Genomic DNA, 6,000 nt, shown 5'->3' on the forward strand with positions numbered 1-6,000 from the left:
ATTTTTCTCAAACGATACGGCTGAAGTCAATTGGATTACTTACATGAGTAAAGTTACCCAGACATTCAGTTTTCAGGACTAGTCCCTGAGGATCCAATCTGTGCTCATAAATGCATAAAGTTAAACAAGTATATAAGGCCTAGTCTGCACTAGAAAATTAGGTCAGCACAACTACGTCGCAGAAGTGTGTGAAAAATCCACATCCATGAGCAGTGTAGTTAAGCCGACCTAAATCCCTATGATACAGCACTAGGTTGATGGAAGCCAAGTCCTAAGTGTTTGCAGGATCAGGACATAAAGCTGTACTGCCTATACTATGAAAGTCTTAAATAAACCCCTGTGCACCATTTAAAGGCCTAAGTGGAACTTAGAGTATTTGACATAATACGTGAGTCCATGTATGCTGGGGGAGACTCCTTTAGACTTTTCAAAGTAGCCCCTGTCATAAGCATTATTATTTTGTTTTTTAAGTAAAATATGAATGTAGTATTTTTTTCAGAAAGTTGAATCATCTCAAAATCTTTTTGGAGAGAATTTAATGTTTCTGCTGCTATTGATCTGGTACCTGTTGAGGGAGCTAAAGTCACTTTCGACCATAGTAAGCTAATAGGCCTTTATTTTTCAGTTTGGAATCTAAGCACTTCTTGCGCTAGATGAAAAACAGAGTTGAAGTGCTTTCACTGCTGCTAAATTAAGTAGTAGACTTAATCTGAGTGGAGTCAGCAACTTTTTGATTATCATGACTTGCTCTAGGGCAAGTGCCATTTAATTTTACTGTTCTCCCTTTCAATCTAAGTAGTTAGCCAAATTCAGGGTGTTGCAGGTTGCTCCAGTTAGGAGGAGAAATTGAAGATAGGTATTTCCTTGATGCAATCTTGTTTATTTACCAAGAATGTACACAGTCCTGTTTTCTTAAATAGAGGAGGAACCAAACAGCAGGAGAGAGGATTTTTTGCTTAAAAAACTCCAAGCCTCTTTAGCCAACAGCAGTCCCCAATGCCCCATCTCTAAGCTTTTCTCAGGGTCACACAAGTTGCTTGTTGTCACAACCATAAGGGTAGCCTAAAATCCCTCCTGGCCAGAGGCACAAAATCCTTTTACCTGTAAAGGGTTAAGAAGCTCAGGTAACCTGGCTGGCACCTGACCAAAAGGACCAATACGGGGACAAGATACTTTCAAATCTGGGGAGGAGGAGAAAGGTTTTGGTTTGTCTGTTCTGTGTGCTTGCCAGACACAGATCAAGGAAGCAAGCAATCCAACTCCTTTAGCATCAGTAAGTACTAGCAAGTGTTAGCTTCTTTTTGTTTTGGCTTGTGATTTTCTCTGTGCTGAGAGGAAGGTGTATTCCTGGTTTTCTTTTTGTAACTTTAAAGTTTGGCCCAGAGGGAAATCCTCTGTGTTTTTGAATCTGATTGCCCTGTAAGATTATCTTACATTCTAATTTTACAGAGATGCTTCTTTTACCTTTTTTCTTTCTAATGAAGTTCTGTTTCTTTTAGAATCTGATTGGGGGGTTTTTTTGTGTCCTAAAAAAACCCAAGGTTAGTCTGTGCTCATCTTGTTTATTTTCAAGCATCCCAAGGAAAAGGGATGTGGGGACTTGGGGGAATATTAAGGGGGAGTAGGAATTCCAAGTGGTCCTTTCCCGGACTTTGTCTAAATCACTTGGTGGTGGCAGTGTTACCTAATCCAAGGTACAAGGGAGAATTTGTGCCTTTTAACCTAAGCTGGTAGAAATAAGCTTGGGGGGGGGCTCTCATGCGGATCCCCATGAGTTCAGAGTGGAGAGGGAACCCTGACACTTGTCTATGCTATGTCTGTCTCTTTCTTTGTGTGTGTATTGGCTCCTGCTTCTCTTGGGCTATGTCTACACTTGGAGCAGAGGGTGTGATTCCCATCTTCAGTATACATACTCATGCCATCTTTTGTCAAGCTAGCATGATAAAAATAGTAGTAATGTTGCAGTTGCATGACAGTGGTGAGCGGCATTATGGACTAGTTGCTCGGAGTGGGTATATACTCAGGGTGGTTGCCCATTCCGTTGCTTGCCACTGTCCATGCAAGTGCAGCCATACTGCTAGTTTTAGCGTACTAGTGCAATGAGAGCCAGTGCGAGTGTGTCCACTGAAGCTGGGCCTCACAACCTTAGCTCTAAGGTTAGGCGTAACTATGCACAAACTCATGCATGCACTCACAAAGGCCTGCCAACCAGAGAAGAAGTGTGGAGTGCGTGAATGGTTGAAAACATAACAGAAAATGAAATAGTATTTGCACCAAATCCAGTTATGATTATCAAAAATGGGATGAGTCCTCTCAGATTAAGTCCATTAAGAAGCTAATAATGAGCAAAAAATATTTGGTTCCGTTCCATAAAAAGACAAAGGTTTATGATGGACGGATCCTTTTTTCCCTCTTTCATAACTGATTCCTCCATCCCTGCAGCCTAACTGATTTTTATTATTTTCCTTATAGTGTGCCCAATATTAATGGCCCCAGTTTCATCTTTATGTATAGCTTTTGCCTATCAAATAATTTGAGACTCCAGTCAACACCTTTAATTTGGGATCCTACAATACTCTGAAAAAAATATCTTCTGTCAAATATATCTTTAAATCCATACTAGGATTATGGATTTTAAAAAATATTTACTAGAGTCCATCAGTCTGTTAAAAGGTTATTTTAAGCCTGGTTATTTTAAACTTGGTTATTTATATTTGTTAAATGACTAGGGAAAGGCCATAACTAAACTTATCTGACCTTTCTGTAAATGTGAGCCTATACTTAAAGAAAAAAGAGCATGGTGTAATATCTTCTGTGTAATCTGGTTTCTTTGGGGAATGTTTCTAAGTATATTTTCAATAATTATGAAGTGTAGATATTGAGAAGGAAATAGAGGATGTACAGATAAGAGATGTCAGCTACTGGAACGCTCAAGTGATGTGAATTGTCTAAAGAGTGTGTACATGTCTAATTGTCTGCAGTCCTGAGCACAACAGCTGCCATTTATAGCAGAGGCATCATCTGATTAATGCCACTCTTCAGTGAGTTGATAGGCTTTTCTGGTGCAGGTGATTGTATATGATACCATTTGGCAGAGCAAAATATCTTTAATGGATACTTTTATTGTTCACTGAATGCTGGGATACTTGGCAAAATATATAGCTGTCAGCCAAGAGACCCTTCCTAAAGCTGGCTTAGTTAGTGATCTTTCTAAAATGAATTGGTGGCCTTAATGAACCAGTTTCCAAATGGCAGAAAAATCACCAAGGGCTGGATTCACAAAGACACTTGGGTGCAGTGATGCTCAGCATCACCCCTCCTAACTTTTAGGCATCTAGAAAATCACTAGGATTCACAAAGCCTGAGTCTGGCACTTTTTCTGCATACTTAATTAACAGTTTCAACAGGTGAGACTGGGAGAGCCCCAAATCAGAATATTCCATAACTCAGTGATTAGGGCACTCACCTGAGATGTGGTAGATCCCTGTTCAAATCTCTTCTTCCCCTTCAGGTGAAGGGGGAATTGAATCCAGAGGTCTCCCTTATCCCAGGTGAGTACCCTAACCATTGGGATAAAAGTTATAAGGAAGGTCCTCCTCTTCCCCTACCCCCTAGCATTTTGTGTACACTATAGGACCCGATCTGGTAGGTGAGCTCAGAGCTCGCATCTCGGCTTGGGCCCTGCAGGCAAATTAGGGAAGGATTGGCTATCTTTCCTCTAATTGTGCTCTGGGGCTGAGGCTTGTGGATTCCTGGCATGAGGCTTCAATGCATGTGCTCAGAGGCAGAAACATAGCCTTCTAGGGAACAACGACTTAGCACCACAACAACAATTTAGGTGCTGGGTGAGTTTAGGCACCTATGGGATTTGTAGGCAGCTGAGTGGTGGTTTGTGAATCCCTGTGGAACCTGATTCTGGACAGTTAGGCGTCAAGGCCTTTTGAGAATCTAGCCCCACGTGGATAGAAGCTGGCATCTTTGTCGGCAATCTCAGCAGACAATCTTATCAAAGCGAACAAAGTCTCTTCTAATCTCTAAATGTGTTGCCTCCAGGATGAAGCCAACTGTAAATAGGAGGTGGTTGTGGTGAATGTGAAATTACCGCTACCTGTGTCTCACCTCACCTGATTTATGAATTAAGTCCCTGCATACTGAAAGGAGTTCTGCATGGGAGTAGCCTAACATCTGCGCAACGGTCATTGCGGAATCAGGGTCTAGGCAATGCCTTCATTTTTCAAGCCATGAGTACAGCACTTTCCTAAAGAAAAAGAAGATGACTTCAGCAAGTTCATTCAGGAACTTGTGACTCCTCCCGAGCTCGTGAAGAATACAGCACTGGTATTAAGTCTAACAATCTTGGGACTGCATTTATAAATGTATTGTGTGTCTAAGAAAATAACACATTTATTATTATTTTTATGTATTATTTAGTTAATATTCGCATTGGGGTAACAGCCAGAGGTCTTGACCAGGATTCGGCCCAAGTAGTAGCTGGCATTGTACAAAAAATGGTAGAAACAGTCCCTTCCCTGCAGACCGGAAAAATGGTGGTACCATCAAAGTGACAGAGAATGGGAGAGTTGCAATGCTTTATGGAGGAAAGATCAACAGGTCATGTTAAATTTAAATTAGCAGGCGATGTCTGTCACAGGCTGAGATCTGCAATTGGCATAGAGGGAGGCAGGTCAGTAAATCTGTGTAGACTCAAAAAAGGATGTCTTTGTTATCCTGCTCTTCTTCTTTCATCTCTCCTTTTCCATGCCTTTCATTTTATCCACTTTTGTCCTCCCTTTGATTTTCCATTCTCTTTTCAACTGCTCTTTGCAACAATATGAAGAGACAGAAGGCAAAGGTTATGTCACATATATGAGCACTCCATCTGCCCATGGTGGCTTCATCTATAGTAGATGGTATTTTGCACAGATAGTTTTGAAATGGTTGTCTAGCCAGCTAGTTGTTGGTTTAGTAACCAATCATTCTGCAACTTACCATATATTCTTTGTTATGAAGAGAAATCCAATGACTTTCCTTCCTTTTCTTATTTCTGCTGTTTTGTTCCAAATCCATCTGTGCTTAGAGGCCCCAAAAATGCCATGCCAAAACTGACTGACAAATAAGCCTACTCCATAGATGCTCATTTAGAAATAGCAACTGGATTCCGGACCAGATTGAGTTTTACAGCTCTGGCCCTTCTTTACTCATGCAGGATTTCTATCAGAAGTTTTGTGAAATCATAGTTTGTGCTATTCATATTTCAGTATGCTATCTCAATTGCCTTCCTGTCACTACTTTGAGTTCTGACACATCCTGGCATCATGAGGGAGTCTCCTTTATTAATTATATCTGACAAGAGTTTTGCAGGTTGTACTTAATGTGTGCTGATACAGCATGTAAGTTTTTTTTGGAAGATAGGGAAGTGAGACTTATTGACAATTATGTAATAGCAAATCCTATTTCAGGGGTAGAACTGGATTACATGGGATCACATACATGGTTAATTAGTTTTATATTGTTTCATAAGAGTTTGTGGGAAGTTATTCAGTCAGGTTGGTCCAATTTACTGCAATCCATCCATCCTTATAAAATACATTTTGAGAGGGTAGTATCAGAGGTGAAGAAGACCTTAAAGTGCTTAACAATTGGCAATAATGGCCACTTGAAGAACTTTCAGGTTACATCTAAAGTCATAATTTCAAAAGCAACAGGGAGATTCAGGCGATCTCAGTACAGTGGTGGGCAACCTGCAGCCCGCAGGCCACACGCTGCCCATCAGGTAATCACTGGCGGGCCAAGAGTCAGTGTTTACATTGACCGTCTGCAGGAACAGCCGCCCACAGCTCCCAGTGGCTGCGGTTTGCCATTCCTGTACAGTGGGAGTTGCGGGCAGCGCAGCGAGCACGTCCCTGCGGCCTGTGCCACTTCCCACAGCTCCCATTGGCCGGGAACGGTGAACTGTGGCCACAGGGAGCTGCGGATGGCTGTGCCTGCGGACAGTCAATG

The sequence above is a fragment of the Lepidochelys olivacea genome (genome assembly GCF_965140295.1).
Source record: "Lepidochelys olivacea isolate rLepOli2 genome assembly, chromosome: 4".
In the NCBI taxonomy this organism is placed as follows: Eukaryota; Metazoa; Chordata; order Testudines; family Cheloniidae; genus Lepidochelys; species Lepidochelys olivacea.